Raw genomic sequence first — 19,155 nt, 5'->3', positions numbered from 1 at the left:
ACCGACCCCTCATCCCTTGCCTAACAATTTGCAAAATATGAACTTCGTGAAAATTCAATGTGACAGTAATTCCTGTAGTGTAAAAATAAGTATTTGACCACAGCAGGATTCGAACCTGCAATCTTCTGATCCGAAGTCAGACGCCTTATCCATTAGGCCACGCGGCCCTGCATGGCAGAAGAGCACCCTCCTGAGGAGAGTCTTGAGAGTCTGTAGTTCTTCTTTTGAAACCACAGTGTATACCTGCTAGTATGAGGAAACCATTTTGAGCTTTCAGTGAGTGGTGGGATATCCACATAACCACAGCAGGCGCGCACTTATTTCATTCCGAAACCTGGTAAAGGCCATCACAAACCCCTGGGGGAGTTTAGTTGAAGGTTCACATAAAAGTATAGCTTAGAAGCCCTTTTGCAGATGGATTTGACCGCGTGGCCTAATGGATCAGGCGTCTGACCTTGTATAAAGATGGTTGTAGGTGCAAATCCTGTCGTGGTCAGATTGAAGTTGATGAGTTTTTACTGTTATTGTGTTTTCTTGCAATGCAATTAATACAAAGATCCAGATCGTTTCTCACACTCCTCTCTTTTGCCTATTTTAATACAATCGAATTCTTAAAAAACAACAACAATATCAATGTATCTGCAATTATGCCACGTGGTTTAGGGCACCCAATGATGATATCACTTCTACATTGTTATTTTGAGCAAGGAGAGCAAGGTTCAGCGACTAAATCTTGAAGTGTGAGTCGACGCCATGACAGAGGTTTGTTTCACTAATGCACATCATTTTGAAAAAGGTATTATAACATCTCCATATTTTCGTACTTGAAATCATCTCACACTAAACTCTTAGCTAACTCTTGTCCGTACATCTTGCTATACCTCGAACCACTCACTTTATCCTACAACACATTACTTAGCTCACCCTAACCCTAACACAACCTCCTGTCGAACTCCTCACCTCTAACCTAACTGTGACCCCACATGATCTGACCGTACCCTGAACTGCACCGTATTTCTCAACTCACCCTATTGCCTCACCAAACCATAAGCCCTCAACTGAATCTATCCCTGACCGACACCTCATCCCTTGCCTAACAATTTGCAAAATATGAACTTCGTGAAAATTCAATGTGACAGTAATTCCTGTAGTGTAAAAATAAGTATTCGACCACGGCAGGATTCGAACCTGCAATCTTCTGATCCGAAGTCAGACGCCTTATCCATTAGGCCACGCGGCCCTGCATGGCAGAAGAGCACCCTCCTGAGGAGAGTCTTGAGAGTCTGTAGTTCTTCTTTTGAAACCACAGTGTATACCTGCTAGTATGAGGAAACCATTTTGAGCTTTCAGTGAGTGGTGGGATATCCACATAACCACAGCAGGCGCGCACTTATTTCATTCCGAAACCTGGTAAAGGCCATCACAAACCCCTGGGGGAGTTTAGTTGAAGGGTCACATAAAAGTATAGCTTAGAAGCCCTTTTGCAGATGGATTTGACCGCGTGGCCTAATGGATCAGGCGTCTGACCTTGTATAAAGATGGTTGTAGGTGCAAATCCTGTCGTGGTCAGATTGAAGTTGATGAGTTTTTACTGTTATTGTGTTTTCTTGCAATGCAATTAATACAAAGATCCAGATCGTTTCTCACACTCCTCTCTTTTGCCTATTTTAATACAATCGAATTCTTAAAAAACAACAACAATATCAATGTATCTGCAATTATGCCACGTGGTTTAGGGCACCCAATGATGATATCACTTCTACATTGTTATTTTGAGCAAGGAGAGCAAGGTTCAGCGACTAAATCTTGAAGTGTGAGTCGACGCCATGACAGAGGTTTGTTTCACTAATGCACATCATTTTGAAAAAGGTATTATAACATCTCCATATTTTCGTACTTGAAATCATCTCACACTAAACTCTTAGCTAACTCTTGTCCGTACATCTTGCTATACCTCGAACCACTCACTTTATCCTACAACACATTACTTAGCTCACCCTAACCCTAACACAACCTCCTGTCGAACTCCTCACCTCTAACCTAACTGTGACCCCACATGATCTGACCGTACCCTGAACTGCACCGTATTTCTCAACTCACCCTATTGCCTCACTAAACCATAAGCCCTCAACTGAATCTATCCCTGACCGACACCTCATCCCTTGCCTAACAATTTGCAAAATATGAACTTCGTGAAAATTCAATGTGACAGTAATTCCTGTAGTGTAAAAATAAATATTAGACCACGGCAGGATTCGAACCTGCAATCTTCTGATCCGAAGTCAGACGCCTTATCCATTAGGCCACGCGGCCCTGCATGGTAGAAGAGCACCCTCCTGAGGAGAGTCTTGAGAGTCTGTAGTTCTTCTTTTGAAACCACAGTGTATACCTGCTAGTATGAGGAAACCATTTTGAGCTTTCAGTGAGTGGTGGGATATCCACATAACCACAGCAGGCGCGCACTTATTTCATTCCGAAACCTGGTAAAGGCCATCACAAACCCCTGGGGGAGTTTAGTTGAAGGTTCACATAAAAGTATAGCTTAGAAGCCCTTTTGCAGATGGATTTGACCGCGTGGCCTAATGGATCAGGCGTCTGACCTTGTATAAAGATGGTTGTAGGTGCAAATCCTGTCGTGGTCAGATTGAAGTTGATGAGTTTTTACTGTTATTGTGTTTTCTTGCAATGCAATTAATACAAAGATCCAGATCGTTTCTCACACTCCTCTCTTTTGCCTATTTTAATACAATCGAATTCTTAAAAAACAACAACAATATCAATGTATCTGCAATTATGCCACGTGGTTTAGGGCACCCAATGATGATATCACTTCTACATTGTTATTTTGAGCAAGGAGAGCAAGGTTCAGCGACTAAATCTTGAAGTGTGAGTCGACGCCATGACAGAGGTTTGTTTCACTAATGCACATCATTTTGAAAAAGGTATTATAACATCTCCATATTTTCGTACTTGAAATCATCTCACACTAAACTCTTAGCTAACTCTTGTCCGTACATCTTGCTATACCTCGAACCACTCACTTTATCCTACAACACATTACTTAGCTCACCCTAACCCTAACACAACCTCCTGTCGAACTCCTCACCTCTAACCTAACTGTGACCCCACATGATCTGACCGTACCCTGAACTGCACCGTATTTCTCAACTCACCCTATTGCCTCACTAAACCATAAGCCCTCAACTGAATCTATCCCTGACCGACACCTCATCCCTTGCCTAACAATTTGCAAAATATGAACTTCGTGAAAATTCAATGTGACAGTAATTCCTGTAGTGTAAAAATAAATATTCTACCACGGCAGGATTCGAACCTGCAATCTTCTGATCCGAAGTCAGACGCCTTATCCATTAGGCCACGCGGCCCTGCATGGTAGAAGAGCACCCTCCTGAGGAGAGTCTTGAGAGTCTGTAGTTCTTCTTTTGAAACCACAGTGTATACCTGCTAGTATGAGGAAACCATTTTGAGCTTTCAGTGAGTGGTGGGATATCCACATAACCACAGCAGGCGCGCACTTATTTCATTCCGAAACCTGGTAAAGGCCATCACAAACCCCTGGGGGAGTTTAGTTGAAGGTTCACATAAAAGTATAGCTTAGAAGCCCTTTTGCAGATGGATTTGACCGCGTGGCCTAATGGATCAGGCGTCTGACCTTGTATAAAGATGGTTGTAGGTGCAAATCCTGTCGTGGTCAGATTGAAGTTGATGAGTTTTTACTGTTATTGTGTTTTCTTGCAATGCAATTAATACAAAGATCCAGATCGTTTCTCACACTCCTCTCTTTTGCCTATTTTAATACAATCGAATTCTTAAAAAACAACAACAATATCAATGTATCTGCAATTATGCCACGTGGTTTAGGGCACCCAATGATGATATCACTTCTACATTGTTATTTTGAGCAAGGAGAGCAAGGTTCAGCGACTAAATCTTGAAGTGTGAGTCGACGCCGTGACAGAGGTTTGTTTCACTAATGCACATCATTTTGAAAAAGGTATTATAACATCTCCATATTTTCCTACTTGAAATCATCTCACACTAAACTCTTAGCTAACTCTTGTCCGTACATCTTGCTATACCTCGAACCACTCACTTTATCCTACAACACATTACTTAGCTCACCCTAACCCTAACACAACCTCCTGTCGAACTCCTCACCTCTAACCTAACTGTGACCCCACATGATCTGACCGTACCCTGAACTGCACCGTATTTCTCAACTCACCCTATTGCCTCACCAAACCATAAGCCCTCAACTGAATCTATCCCTGACCGACACCTCATCCCTTGCCTAACAATTTGCAAAATATGAACTTCGTGAAAATTCAATGTGACAGTAATTCCTGTAGTGTAAAAATAAGTATTCGACCACGGCAGGATTCGAACCTGCAATCTTCTGATCCGAAGTCAGACGCCTTATCCATTAGGCCACGCGGCCCTGCATGGCAGAAGAGCACCCTCCTGAGGAGAGTCTTGAGAGTCTGTAGTTCTTCTTTTGAAACCACAGTGTATACCTGCTAGTATGAGGAAACCATTTTGAGCTTTCAGTGAGTGGTGGGATATCCACATAACCACAGCAGGCGCGCACTTATTTCATTCCGAAACCTGGTAAAGGCCATCACAAACCCCTGGGGGAGTTTAGTTGAAGGTTCACATAAAAGTATAGCTTAGAAGCCCTTTTGCAGATGGATTTGACCGCGTGGCCTAATGGATCAGGCGTCTGACCTTGTATAAAGATGGTTGTAGGTGCAAATCCTGTCGTGGTCAGATTGAAGTTGATGAGTTTTTACTGTTATTGTGTTTTCTTGCAATGCAATTAATACAAAGATCCAGATCGTTTCTCACACTCCTCTCTTTTGCCTATTTTAATACAATCGAATTCTTAAAAAACAACAACAATATCAATGTATCTGCAATTATGCCACGTGGTTTAGGGCACCCAATGATGATATCACTTCTACATTGTTATTTTGAGCAAGGAGAGCAAGGTTCAGCGACTAAATCTTGAAGTGTGAGTCGACGCCATGACAGAGGTTTGTTTCACTAATGCACATCATTTTGAAAAAGGTATTATAACATCTCCATATTTTCGTACTTGAAATCATCTCACACTAAACTCTTAGCTAACTCTTGTCCGTACATCTTGCTATACCTCGAACCACTCACTTTATCCTACAACACATTACTTAGCTCACCCTAACCCTAACACAACCTCCTGTCGAACTCCTCACCTCTAACCTAACTGTGACCCCACATGATCTGACCGTACCCTGAACTGCACCGTATTTCTCAACTCACCCTATTGCCTCACTAAACCATAAGCCCTCAACTGAATCTATCCCTGACCGACACCTCATCCCTTGCCTAACAATTTGCAAAATATGAACTTCGTGAAAATTCAATGTGACAGTAATTCCTGTAGTGTAAAAATAAATATTCGACCACGGCAGGATTCGAACCTGCAATCTTCTGATCCGAAGTCAGACGCCTTATCCATTAGGCCACGCGGCCCTGCATGGTAGAAGAGCACCCTCCTGAGGAGAGTCTTGAGAGTCTGTAGTTCTTCTTTTGAAACCACAGTGTATACCTGCTAGTATGAGGAAACCATTTTGAGCTTTCAGTGAGTGGTGGGATATCCACATAACCACAGCAGGCGCGCACTTATTTCATTCCGAAACCTGGTAAAGGCCATCACAAACCCCTGGGGGAGTTTAGTTGAAGGTTCACATAAAAGTATAGCTTAGAAGCCCTTTTGCAGATGGATTTGACCGCGTGGCCTAATGGATCAGGCGTCTGACCTTGTATAAAGATGGTTGTAGGTGCAAATCCTGTCGTGGTCAGATTGAAGTTGATGAGTTTTTACTGTTATTGTGTTTTCTTGCAATGCAATTAATACAAAGATCCAGATCGTTTCTCACACTCCTCTCTTTTGCCTATTTTAATACAATCGAATTCTTAAAAAACAACAACAATATCAATGTATCTGCAATTATGCCACGTGGTTTAGGGCACCCAATGATGATATCACTTCTACATTGTTATTTTGAGCAAGGAGAGCAAGGTTCAGCGACTAAATCTTGAAGTGTGAGTCGACGCCGTGACAGAGGTTTGTTTCACTAATGCACATCATTTTGAAAAAGGTATTATAACATCTCCATATTTTCCTACTTGAAATCATCTCACACTAAACTCTTAGCTAACTCTTGTCCGTACATCTTGCTATACCTCGAACCACTCACTTTATCCTACAACACATTACTTAGCTCACCCTAACCCTAACACAACCTCCTGTCGAACTCCTCACCTCTAACCTAACTGTGACCCCACATGATCTGACCGTACCCTGAACTGCACCGTATTTCTCAACTCACCCTATTGCCTCACCAAACCATAAGCCCTCAACTGAATCTATCCCTGACCGACACCTCATCCCTTGCCTAACAATTTGCAAAATATGAACTTCGTGAAAATTCAATGTGACAGTAATTCCTGTAGTGTAAAAATAAATATTCGACCACGGCAGGATTCGAACCTGCAATCTTCTGATCCGAAGTCAGACGCCTTATCCATTAGGCCACGCGGCCCTGCATGGTAGAAGAGCACCCTCCTGAGGAGAGTCTTGAGAGTCTGTAGTTCTTCTTTTGAAACCACAGTGTATACCTGCTAGTATGAGGAAACCATTTTGAGCTTTCAGTGAGTGGTGGGATATCCACAGAACCACAGCAGTCGCGCACTTATTTCATTCCGAAACCTGGTAAAGGCCATCACAAACCCCTGGGGGAGTTTAGTTGAAGGTTCACATAAAAGTATAGCTTAGAAGCTCTTTTGCAGATGGATTTGACCGCGTGGCCTAATGGATCAGGCGTCTGACCTTGTATAAAGATGGTTGTAGGTGCAAATCCTGTCGTGGTCAGATTGAAGTTGATGAGTTTTTACTGTTATTGTGTTTTCTTGCAATGCAATTAATACAAAGATCCAGATCGTTTCTCACACTCCTCTCTATTGCCTATTTTAATACAATCGAATTCTTAAAAAACAACAACAATATCAATGTATCTGCAATTATGCCAAGTGGTTTAGGGCACCCAATGATGATATCACTTCTACATTGTTATTTTGAGCAAGGAGAGCAAGGTTCAGCGACTAAATCTTGAAGTGTGAGTCGACGCCGTGACAGAGGTTTGTTTCACTAATGCACATCATTTTGAAAAAGGTATTATAACATCTCCATATTTTCCTACTTGAAATCATCTCACACTAAACTCTTAGCTAACTCTGGTCCGTACATCTTGCTATACCTCGAACCACTCACTTTATCCTACAACACATTACTTAGCTCACCCTAACCCTAACACAACCTCCTGTCGAACTCCTCACCTCTAACCTAACTGTGACCCCACATGATCTGACCGTACCCTGAACTGCACCGTATTTCTCAACTCACCCTATTGCCTCACCAAACCATAAGCCCTCAACTGAATCTATCCCTGACCGACCCCTCATCCCTTGCCTAACAATTTGCGAAATATGAACTTCGTGAAAATTCAATGTGACAGTAATTCCTGTAGTGTAAAAAGAAATATTTGACCACGGCAGGATTCGAACCTGCAATCTTCTGATCCGAAGTCAGACGCCTTATCCATTAGGCCACGTGGCCCTGCATGGTAGAAGAGCACCCTCCTGAGGAGAGTCTTGAGAGTCTGTAGTTCTTCTTTTGAAACCACAGTGTATACCTGCTAGTATGAGGAAACCATTTTGAGCTTTCAGTGAGTGGTGGGATATCCACATAACCACAGCGGGCGCGCACTTATTTCATTCCGAAACCTGGTAAAGGCCATCACAAACCCCTGGGGGAGTTTAGTTGAAGGTTCACATAAAAGTATAGCTTAGAAGCCCTTTTGCAGATGGATTTGACCGCGTGGCCTAATGGATCAGGCGTCTGACTTTGTATAAAGATGGTTGTAGGTGCAAATCCTCCCGTGGTCGGATTGAAGCTGATGTGTTTTTACTGTTATTGTGTTTTCTTGCAATGCATTTAATACAAAGATCCAGATCGTTTCTCACACTCCTGTCTTTTGCTTATTTTAGTACAATCGAATTCTTAAAAAACAACAACAATATCAATGTATCTGCAGTAATGCCACGTGGTTTAGGGCACCCATTGACGATATCACTTCTACATTGTTCTTTTGAGCAAAGAGAGCAAGGTTCAGCGACTAAATCTTGAAGTGTGAGTCGAAGCTGTGACAGAGGCTTGTTTTATTAATGCACATCATTTTGAAAAAGGTTTTATAACATCTCCATATTTTCCTACTTGAAATCATCTCACACTGAATTCTTGGCTAACTCTGATCCGTACATCTTACTAAACCTCGAACCCCTCATTTTATCCTGCAACACGTTACTTAGCTCACCCTAACCCTAACACAACTTCCTGTCAAACTCCTAACCTCTAACCCCACATAATATGACCGTACCCTGAACTGCACCGTATTTCTCAGCTCACCCTATTGCCTCACCAAACCATAAGCCCTCAACTGAATCTATCCCTGACCGACCCCTCACCGCTTCCCTAACAATTTGCAAAATATGAACTTCGTGAAAATTCAATGTGACAGTAATTCCTGTAGTGTAAAAGTAAATATTCGACCACGGCAGGATTCGAACCTGCAATCTTCTGATCCGAAGTCAGACGCCTTATCCATTAGGCCACGCGGCCCTGCATGGAAGAAGAGCACCCTCCTGAGGAGAGTCTTGAGAGTCTGTAGTTCTTCTTTTGAAACCACAGTGTATACCTGCTAGTATGAGGAAACAATTTTGAGCTTCCAGTGAGTGGTGGGATATCCACATAACCACAGCGGGCACGCACTTATTTCATTCCGAAACCTGGTAAAGGCCATCACAAACCCCTGGGGGAGTTTAGTTGAAGGTTCACATAAAAGTATAGCTTAGAAGCCCTTTTGCAGATGGATTTGACCGCGTGGCCTAATGGATCAGGTGTCTGACTTCGTATAAAGATGTTTGTAGGTGCAAATCCTGTCGTGGTCAGATTGAAGCTGATGAGTTTTTACTGTTATTGTGTTTTCTTGCAATGCAATGAATACAAAGATCCAGATCGTTTCTCACACTCCTCTCTTTTGCCTATTTTAATACAATCGAATTCTTAAAAAACAACAATATCAATGTATCTGCAATTATGCCACGTGGTTTAGGGCACCCAATGATGATATCACTTCTACATTGTTATTTTGAGCAAGGAGAGCAAGGTTCAGCGACTAAATCCTGAAGTGTGAGTCGAAGCTGTGACAGAGGTTTGTTTTATTAATGCACATCATTTTGAAAAAAGGTATAACAACTCCATATTTTCCTACTTGAAATCGTCTCACACTAAATTCTTAGCTAACTCTGATCCGTACATCTTGCTAAACCTCGAACCACTCACTTTATCCTACAACACGTTACTTAGCTCACCCTAACTCTAACACAACCTCCTGTCGAACTCCTAACCTCTAACCTAACTCTGACCGCACATAACATGACCTTACCCTTAACTGCACCGTATTACTCAGCTCATCATATTGCCACACCAAACCATAATCCCTCAACTGAAGTCATCCCTGACCGACCCCTCACCCCTTGCCTCACAATTTGCAAAATATGAACTTCGTGAAAATTCAATGTGACAGTAATTCCTGTAGTGTAAAAATAAATATTCGACCACAGCAGGATTCGAACCTGCAATCTTCTGATCCGAAGTCAGACACCTTATCCATTAGGCCACGCGGCCCTGCATGGTAGAAGAGCACCCTCCTGAGGAGAGTCTTGAGAGTCTGTAGTTCTTCTTTTGAAACCACAGTGTATACCTGCTAGTATGAGGAAACCATTTTGAGCTTTCAGTGAGTGGTGGGATATCCACATAACCACAGCGGGCGCGCACTTATTTAATTCCGAAACCTGGTAAAGGCCATTACAAACCCCTGGGGGAGTTTAGTTGAAGGTTCACATAAAAGTATAGCTTAGAAGCCCTTTTGCAGATGGATTTGACCGCGTGGCCTAATGGATCAGGAGTCTGACTTTGTATAAAGATGGTTGTAGGTGCAAATCCTGCCGTGGTCGGATTGAAGCTGATGTGTTTTTACTGTTATTGTGTTTTCTTGCAATGCATTTAATACAAAGATCCAGATCGTTTCTCACACTCCTGTCTTTTGCTTATTTTAGTACAATCGAATTCTTAAAAAAACAACAACAATATCAATGTATCTGCAGTAATGCCACGTGGTTTAGGGCACCCAATGATGAAATCACTTCTACATTGTTCTTTTGAGCAAAGAGAGCAAGGTTCAGCGACTAAATCTTGAGGTGTGAGTCGAAGCTGTGACAGAGGCTTGTTTTATTAATGCACATCATTTTGAAAAAAGGTATTATAACATCTCCATATTTTCCTACTTGAAATCATCTCACACTAAATTCTTAGCTAACTCTGATCCGTACATCTTACTAAACCTCGAATCCCTCACTTTATCCTGCAACACGTTACTTAGCTCACCCTAACCCTAACACAACTTCCTTTCAAACTCCTAACCTCTAACCCCACATAATATGACCGTACCCTGAACTGCACCGTATTTCTCAGCTCACCCTATTGCCTCACCAAACCATAAGCCCTCAACTGAATCTATCCCTGACCGACCCCTCACCGCTTCCCTAACAATTTGCAAAATATGAACTTCGTGAAAATTCAATGTGACAGTAATTCCTGTAGTGTAAAAGTAAATATTCGACCACGGCAGGATTCGAACCTGCAATCTTCTGATCCGAAGTCAGACGCCTTATCCATTAGGCCACGCGGCCCTGCATGGTAGAGCAGCACCCTCCTGAGGAGAGTCTTGAGAGTCTGTAGTTCTTCTTTTGAAACCACAGTGTATACCTGCTAGTATGAGGAAACAATTTTGAGCTTCCAGTGAGTGGTGGGATATCAACATAACCACAGCGGGCGCGCACTTTTTTCATTCCGAAACCTGGTAAAGGCCATCACAAACCCCTGGGGGAGTTTAGTTGAAGGTTCACATAAAAGTATAGCTTAGAAGCCCTTTTGCAGATGGATTTGACCGCGTGGCCTAATGGATCAGGCGTCTGACTTCGTATAAAGATGTTTGTAGGTGCAAATACTGTCGTGGTCAGATTCAAGCTGATGAGTTTTTTACTGTTATTGTGTTTTCTTGCAATGCATTTAATACAAAGATCCAGATCGTTTCTCACACTCCTGTCTTTTGCTTATTTTAGTACAATCGAATTCTTTAAAAACAACAACAATATCAATGTATCTGCAGTAATGCCACGTGGTTTAGGGCACCCAATGATGAAATCACTTCTACATTGTTCTTTTGAGCAAAGAGAGCAAGCTTCAGCGACTAAATCTTGAGGTGTGAGTCGAAGCTGTGACAGAGGCTTGTTTTAATAATGCACATCCTTTTGAAAAAAGGTATTATAACATCTCCATATTTTCCTACTTGAAATCATCTCACACTAATTTCTTAGCTAACTCTGATCCGTACATCTTACTAAACCTCGAACCCCTCACTTTATCCTGCAACACGTTACTTAGCTCACCCTAACCCTAACACAACTTCCTGTCAAACTCCTAACCTCTAACCCCACATAATATGACCGTACCCTGAACTGCACCGTATTTCTCAGCTCACCCTATTGCCTCACCAAACCATAAGCCCTCAACTGAATCTATCCCTGACCGACCCCTCACCGCTTCCCTAACAATTTGCAAAATATGAACTTCGTGAAAATTCAATGTGGCAGTAATTCCTGTAGTGTAAAACTAAATATTCGACCACGGAAGAATTCGAACCTGCAATCTTCTGATCCGAAGTCAGACGCCTTATCCATTAGGCCACGCGGCCCTGCATGGTAGAAGAGCACCCTCCTGAGGAGAGTCTTGAGAGTCTGTAGTTCTTCTTTTGAAACCACAGTGTATACCTGCTAGTATGAGGAAACAATTTTGAGCTTCCAGTGAGTGGTGGGATATCCACATAACCACAGCGGGCGCGCACTTATTTCATTCCGAAACCTGGTAAAGGCCATCACAAACCCCTGGGGGAGTTTAGTTGAAGGTTCACATAAAAGTATAGCTTAGAAGCCCTTTTGCAGATGGATTTGACTGCGTGGCCTAATGGATCAGGCGTCTGACTTCGTATAAAGATGTTTGTAGGTGCAAATCCTGTCGTGGTCATATTGAAGCTGATGAGTTTTTACGGTTATTGTGTTTTCTTGCAATGCAATGAATACAAAGATCCAGATCGTTTCTCACACTCCTCTCTTTTGCCTATTTTAATACAATCGAATTCTTAAAAAACAACAATATCAATGTATCTGCAATTATGCCACGTGGTTTAGGGCACCCGATGATGATATCTCTTCTACATTGTTATTTTGAGCAAGGAGAGCAAGGTTCAGCGACTAAATCTTGAAGTGTGAGTCGACGCCGTGACAGAGGTTTGTTTTATTAATGCACATCATTTTGAAAAAAGGTATAACATCTCCATATTTTCCTACTTGAAATCATCTTACACTAAATTCTTAGCTAACTCTGATCCGTACATCTTGCTATACCTCGAACCACTCACTTTATCCTACAACACATTACTTAGCTCACCCTTACCCTAACACAACCTCCTGTCGAACTCCTCACCTCTAACCTAACTCTGACCCCACATAATCTGACCGTACCCTGAACTGCACTGTATTTCTCAGCTCACCCTATTGCCTCACCAAACCATAAGCCCTCAACTGAATCTATCCCTGACCGACCCCTCACCGCTTCCCTAACAATTTGCAAAATATGAACTTCGTGAAAATTCAATGTGACAGTAATTCCTGTAGTGTAAAAATAAATATTCGACCACAGCAGGATTCGAACCTGCAATCTTCTGATCCGAAGCCAGACGCCTTATCCATTAGGCCACGCCGCCCTGCGTAGTAGCAGACCACCCTCCTGAGGAGAGTCTTGAGAGTCTATAGTTCTTCTTTTGAAACCACAGTGTATCCCTGCTAGTATGAGGAAACCATTTTGAGCCTTCAGTGAGTGGTGGGATATCCACATAACCACAGCGGGCGCGCACTTATTTCATTCCGAATCCTGGTAAAGGCCATTACAAACCCCTGGGGGAGTTTAGTTGAAGGTTCACATAAAAGTATAGCTTAGAAGCCCTTTTGCAGATGGATTTGACCGCGTGGCCTAATGGATCAGGCGTCTGACTTTGTATAAAGATGGTTGTAGGTGCAAATCCTGTCGTGGTCAGATTCAAGCTGATGAGTTTTTACTGTTATTGTGTTTTCTTGCAATGCAATTAACAAAAGATCCAGATCGTTTCTCACACTCCTCTCTTTTGCCTATTTTAATACAATCGAATTCTTAAAAAACAACAATATCAATGTATCTGCAATTATGCCACGTGGTTTAGGGCACCCAATGATGATATCACTTCTACATTGTTATTTTGAGCAAGGAGAGCAAGGTTCAGCGACTAAATCTTGAAGTGTGAGTCGACGCCGTGACAGAGGTTTGTTTCACTAATGCACATCATTTTGAAAAAAGGTATTATAACATCTCCATATTATCCTACTTGAAATTATCTTACACTAAACTCTTAGCTAACTCTGGTCCGTACATCTTGCTATACCTCGAACCACTCACTTTATCCTACAACACATTACTTAGCTCACCCTAACCCTAACACAACCTCCTGTCGAACTCCTCACCTCTAACCTAACTGTGACCCCACATAATATGACCGTACCCTGAACTGCACCGTATTTCTCAGCTCACCCTATTGCCTCACCAAACCATAAGCCCTCAACTGAATCTATCCCTGACCGACCCCTCACCGCTTCCCTAACAATTTGCAAAATATGAACTTCGTGAAAATTCAATGTGACAGTAATTCCTGTAGTGTAAAAGTAAATATTCGACCACGGCAGGATTCGAACCTGCAATCTTCTGATCCGAAGTCAGACGCCTTATCCATTAGGCCACGCGGCCCTGCATGGTAGAGCAGCACCCTCCTGAGGAGAGTCTTGAGAGTCTGTAGTTCTTCTTTTGAAACCACAGTGTATACCTGCTAGTATGAGGAAACAATTTTGAGCTTCCAGTGAGTGGTGGGATATCCACATAACCACAGCGGGCGCGCACTTATTTCATTCCGAAACCTGGTAAAGGCCATCACAAACCCCTGGGGGAGTTTAGTTGAAGGTTCACATAAAAGTATAGCTTAGAAGCCCTTTTGCAGATGGATTTGACCGCGTGGCCTAATGGATCAGGCGTCTGACTTCGTATAAAGATGTTTGTAGGTGCAAATCCTGTCGTGGTCAGATTGAAGCTGATGAGTTTTTACGGTTATTGTGTTTTCTTGCAATGCAATGAATACAAAGATCCAGATCGTTTCTCACACTCCTCTCTTTTGCCTATTTTAATACAATCGAATTCTTAAAAAACAACAATATCAATGTATCTGCAATTATGCCACGTGGTTTAGGGCACCCGATGATGATATCTCTTCTACATTGTTATTTTGAGCAAGGAGAGCAAGGTTCAGCGACTAAATCTTGAAGTGTGAGTCGACGCCGTGACAGAGGTTTGTTTTATTAATGCACATCATTTTGAAAAAAGGTATAACATCTCCATATTTTCCTACTTGAAATCATCTTACACTAAATTCTTAGCTAACTCTGATCCGTACATCTTGCTATACCTCGAACCACTCACTTTATCCTACAACACATTACTTAGCTCACCCTTACCCTAACACAACCTCCTGTCGAACTCCTCACCTCTAACCTAACTCTGACCCCACATAATCTGACCGTACCCTGAACTGCACTGTATTTCTCAGCTCACCCTATTGCCTCACCAAACCATAAGCCCTCAACTGAATCTATCCCTGACCGACCCCTCACCGCTTCCCTAACAATTTGCAAAATATGAACTTCGTGAAAATTCAATGTGACAGTAATTCCTGTAGTGTAAAAATAAATATTCGACCACAGCAGGATTCGAACCTGCAATCTTCTGATCCGAAGTCAGACGCCTTATCCATTAGGCCACGCCGCCCTGCGTAGTAGCAGACCACCCTCCTGAGGAGAGTCTTGAGAGTCTATAGTTCTTCTTTTGAAACCACAGTGTATCCCTGCTAGTATGAGGAAACCATTTTGAGCCTTCAGTGAGTGGTGGGATATCCACATAACCACAGCGGGCGCGCACTTATTTCATTCCGAAACCTGGTAAAGGCCATTACAAACCCCTGGGGGAGTTTAGTTGAAGGTTCACATAAAAGTATAGCTTAGAAGCCCTTTTGCAGATGGATTTGACCGCGTGGCCTAATGGATCAGGCGTCTGACTTTGTATAAAGATGGTTGTAGGTGCAAATCCTGTCGTGGTCAGATTCAAGCTGATGAGTTTTTACTGTTATTGTGTTTTCTTGCAATGCAATTAACAAAAGATCCAGATCGTTTCTCACACTCCTCTCTTTTGCCTATTTTAATACAATCGAATTCTTAAAAAACAACAATATCAATGTATCTGCAATTATGCCACGTGGTTTAGGGCACCCAATGATGATATCACTTCTACATTGTTATTTTGAGCAAGGAGAGCAAGGTTCAGCGACTAAATCTTGAAGTGTGAGTCGACGCCGTGACAGAGGTTTGTTTCACTAATGCACATCATTTTGAAAAAAGGTATTATAACATCTCCATATTATCCTACTTGAAATTATCTTACACTAAACTCTTAGCTAACTCTGGTCCGTACATCTTGCTATACCTCGAACCACTCACTTTATCCTACAACACATTACTTAGCTCACCCTAACCCTAACACAACCTCCTGTCGAACTCCTCACCTCTAACCTAACTGTGACCCCACATAAACTGACCGTACCCTGAACTGCACCGTATTTCTCAGCTCACCCTATTGCCTCACCAAACTATAAGCCCTCAACTGAATCTATCCCTGACCGACCCCTCACCGCTTCCCTAACAATTTGCAAAATATGAACTTTGTGAAAATTCAATGTGACAGTAATTCCTGTAGTGTAAAAGTAAATATTCGACCACAGCAGGATTCGAATCTGCAATCTTCTGATCCGAAGTCAGACGCCTTATCCATTAGGCCACGCGGCCCTGCATGGTAGAGCAGCACCCTCCTGAGGCGAGGCTTGAGATTCTGTAGTTCTTCTTTTGAAACCACAGTGTATCCCTGCTAGTATGAGGAAACCATTTTGAGCCTTCAGTAAGTGGTGGAATATCCACATACCCAGAGCGGGCGCGCACTTATTTCATTCCGCAACCTGATCAAGGCCATCACAAAACCCTAGGGGAGTTTAGTTGAAGGTTCACATAAAAGTATAGCTTAGAAGCCCTTTTGCAGATGGATTTGTCCGCGTGGCCTAATGGTTCAGGCGTCTGACTTTGTATCAAAATAGTTGTAATTGCAAATCCTGCCGTGGTCGGATTGAAGCTGATGTGTTTTTACTGTTATTGTGTTTTCTTGCAATGCAATTAATACAAAGATCCAGATCGTTTCTCACACTCCTCTCTTTTGCCTATTTTAATACAATCGAATTCTTAACGAACAACAATATCAATGTATCTGCAATTATACCACGTGGTTTAGGGCACCCAATGATGATATCACTTCAACATTGTTCTTTTGAGCAAAGAGAGCAAGGTTCAGCGACTAAATCTTGAAGTGTGAGTCGAAGCTGTGACAGAGGCTTGTTTTATTAATGCACATCATTTTGAAAAAAGGTATCATAACATCTCCATATTTTCCTACTTGAAATCATCTCACACTAAATTCTTAGCTAACTCTGATCCGTACATCTTAATAAACCTCGAACCCCTCACTTTATCCTGCAACACGTTACTTAGCTCACCCTAACCCTAACACAACTTCCTGTCAAACTCCTAACCTCTAACCCCACATAATATGACCGTACCCTGAACTGCACCGTATTTCTCAGCTCACCCTATTGCCTCACCAAACCATAAGCCCTCAACTGAATCTTTCCCTGACCGACCCCTCACCGCTTCCCTAACAATTTGCAAAATATGATCTTCGTGAAAATTCAATGTGACAGTAATTCCTGTAGTGTAAAACTAAATATTCGACCACGGCAGGATTCGAACCTGCAATCTTCTGATCCGAAGTCAGACGCCTTATCCATTAGGCCACGCGGCCCTGCATGGTAGAGCAGCACCCTCCTGAGGAGAGTCTTGAGAGTCTGTAGTTCTTCTTTAGAAACCACAGTGTATCCCTGCTACTATGAGGAAACCATTTTGAGCTTTCAGTGAGTGGTGGGATATCCACATAACCACAGCGGGCGCGCACTTATTTCATTCCGAAACCTGGTAAAGGCCATCACAAACCCCTGGGGGAGTTTAGTTGAAGGTTCACATAAAAGTATAGCTTAGAAGCCCTTTTGCAGATGGATTTGACCGCGTGGCCTAATGGATCAGGCGTCTGACTTTGTATAAAGATGGTTGTAGGTGCAAATCCTGTCGTGGTCAGATTGAAGCTGATGAGTTTTTACTGTTATTGTGTTTTCTTGCAATGCAATCAATACAAAGATCCAGATCGTTTCTCACACTCCTCTCTTTTGCCTATTTTAATACAATTGAATTCTTAAAAAACAACAATATCAATGTATCTGCAATTATGCCACGTGGTTTAGGGCACCCAATGATGATATCACTTCTACATTGTTATTTTGAGCAAGGAGAGCAAGGTTCAGCGACTAAATCTTGAAGTGTGAGTCGACGCCGTGACAAAGGTTTGTTTCACTAATGCACATCATTTTGAAAAAAGGTATTATAAAATCTCCATATTTTCCTACTTGAAATCATCTCACACTAAACTCTTAGCTAACTCTGGTCCGTACATCTTGCTATACCTCGTACCACTCACTTTATCCTACAACACATTACTTAGCTAACCCTAACACAACCTCCTGTCGAACTCCTCACCTCTAACCTAACTCTGACCCCACATAATCTGACCGTACCCTGAACTGCACCGTAATACTCAGCTCACCCTATTGCCTCACCAAACCATAAGCCCTCAACTGAATCTATCCCTGACCGACCCCTCATCCCTTGCCTAACACTGAAAAATATGAACTTCGTGAAAATGCAATGTGCAATGTGACAGTAATTCCTGTCATGTGAAAATAAATAATCGACCACAGAAGGATTCGAACCTGCACTCTTCTGATCCGAAGTCAGACGCCTTATCCATTAGGCCACGCAGCCCTGCGTAGTAACAGACCACCCTCCTGAGGAGAGTCTTGAGAGTCTGTAGTTCTTCTTTTGAAACCACAGTGTATCCCTGCTAGTATGAGGAAGCCATTTTGAGCCTTCAGTTAGTGGTGGAATATCCACATACCCATAGTGGGCGCGCACTTATTTCATTCCACAACCTGATAAGGCCATCACAAAACCCCTGGTGGAGTTTAGTTGAAGGATCCCATAAAAGTATAGCTTAGAAGCCCTTTTGCAGATGGATTTGACCGCGTGGCCTAATGGATCAGGCGTCTGACTTTGTATAAAGATGGTTGTAGGTGCAAATCCTGCCGTGGGCGGATTGAAGCTGATGTGTTTTTACTGTTATTGTGTTTTCTTGCAATGCAATTAATACAAAGATCCAGATCGTTTCTCACTCTTATCTCTTTTGCCCATTTTAATACAATCGAATTCTTAACGAACAACAATATCAATGTATCTGCAATTATGCCACGTGGTTTAGGGCACCCAATGATGATATCACTTCTACATTGTTATTTTGAGCAAGGAGAGCAAGGTTCAGCGACTAAATCTTGGAGTGTGAGTCCATGCCGTTACAGAGGTTTGTTTTATTAATGCACATCATTGTGAAAAAGGTATTATAACATCTCCATATTTTCCTACTTGAAATCATCTCACACTAAACTCTTAGCTAACTCTGATCCGTACATCTTGCTAAACCTCGAACCCTTCACTTTATCCAACAACACGTTACTTAGCTCACCCTAACCCTAAGACAACCTCCTGTCGAACTCCTAACCTCTAACCTAACTCTGACCCCAC

At 42.4% G+C, this 19,155-nt stretch overlaps 1 protein-coding gene and 18 non-coding genes across 20 annotated transcripts in view; all 19 read right to left on the bottom strand.

Moving 5' to 3' along the window:
• The window catches only part of LOC116944621 (claudin-10-like), a 45,219-nt gene that overhangs the window by 17,890 nt on the left and 8,174 nt on the right, over positions 1-19,155 (bottom strand). The window lies entirely within an intron of this gene.
• Positions 95-167, bottom strand: TRNAR-UCG (transfer RNA arginine (anticodon UCG)). Its single transcript has one exon. It is a non-coding gene; the product is annotated as a tRNA-Arg (tRNA).
• Positions 1,168-1,240, bottom strand: TRNAR-UCG (transfer RNA arginine (anticodon UCG)). The gene has a single exon. It is a non-coding gene; the product is annotated as a tRNA-Arg (tRNA).
• On the bottom strand, positions 2,241-2,313 carry TRNAR-UCG (transfer RNA arginine (anticodon UCG)). The gene has a single exon. It is a non-coding gene; the product is annotated as a tRNA-Arg (tRNA).
• TRNAR-UCG (transfer RNA arginine (anticodon UCG)) lies at positions 3,314-3,386 on the bottom strand. The gene has a single exon. It is a non-coding gene; the product is annotated as a tRNA-Arg (tRNA).
• On the bottom strand, positions 4,387-4,459 carry TRNAR-UCG (transfer RNA arginine (anticodon UCG)). The gene has a single exon. It is a non-coding gene; the product is annotated as a tRNA-Arg (tRNA).
• On the bottom strand, positions 5,460-5,532 carry TRNAR-UCG (transfer RNA arginine (anticodon UCG)). Its single transcript has one exon. It is a non-coding gene; the product is annotated as a tRNA-Arg (tRNA).
• TRNAR-UCG (transfer RNA arginine (anticodon UCG)) lies at positions 6,533-6,605 on the bottom strand. Its single transcript has one exon. It is a non-coding gene; the product is annotated as a tRNA-Arg (tRNA).
• On the bottom strand, positions 7,606-7,678 carry TRNAR-UCG (transfer RNA arginine (anticodon UCG)). The gene has a single exon. It is a non-coding gene; the product is annotated as a tRNA-Arg (tRNA).
• TRNAR-UCG (transfer RNA arginine (anticodon UCG)) lies at positions 8,668-8,740 on the bottom strand. Its single transcript has one exon. It is a non-coding gene; the product is annotated as a tRNA-Arg (tRNA).
• On the bottom strand, positions 9,736-9,808 carry TRNAR-UCG (transfer RNA arginine (anticodon UCG)). The gene has a single exon. It is a non-coding gene; the product is annotated as a tRNA-Arg (tRNA).
• Positions 10,800-10,872, bottom strand: TRNAR-UCG (transfer RNA arginine (anticodon UCG)). The gene has a single exon. It is a non-coding gene; the product is annotated as a tRNA-Arg (tRNA).
• TRNAR-UCG (transfer RNA arginine (anticodon UCG)) lies at positions 11,864-11,936 on the bottom strand. The gene has a single exon. It is a non-coding gene; the product is annotated as a tRNA-Arg (tRNA).
• Positions 12,932-13,004, bottom strand: TRNAR-UCG (transfer RNA arginine (anticodon UCG)). The gene has a single exon. It is a non-coding gene; the product is annotated as a tRNA-Arg (tRNA).
• Positions 14,002-14,074, bottom strand: TRNAR-UCG (transfer RNA arginine (anticodon UCG)). The gene has a single exon. It is a non-coding gene; the product is annotated as a tRNA-Arg (tRNA).
• TRNAR-UCG (transfer RNA arginine (anticodon UCG)) lies at positions 15,070-15,142 on the bottom strand. Its single transcript has one exon. It is a non-coding gene; the product is annotated as a tRNA-Arg (tRNA).
• On the bottom strand, positions 16,140-16,212 carry TRNAR-UCG (transfer RNA arginine (anticodon UCG)). The gene has a single exon. It is a non-coding gene; the product is annotated as a tRNA-Arg (tRNA).
• On the bottom strand, positions 17,200-17,272 carry TRNAR-UCG (transfer RNA arginine (anticodon UCG)). Its single transcript has one exon. It is a non-coding gene; the product is annotated as a tRNA-Arg (tRNA).
• Positions 18,270-18,342, bottom strand: TRNAR-UCG (transfer RNA arginine (anticodon UCG)). Its single transcript has one exon. It is a non-coding gene; the product is annotated as a tRNA-Arg (tRNA).

Source organism: Petromyzon marinus, chromosome 21, assembly GCF_048934315.1.
Source record: "Petromyzon marinus isolate PM22_M1 ecotype Great Lakes invasive population chromosome 21, UKy_Petmar_22M1.pri1.0, whole genome shotgun sequence".
Lineage (NCBI taxonomy): Eukaryota > Metazoa > Chordata > Hyperoartia > Petromyzontiformes > Petromyzontidae > Petromyzon > Petromyzon marinus.
This window is presented reverse-complemented; position numbering and strand designations above follow the sequence as displayed.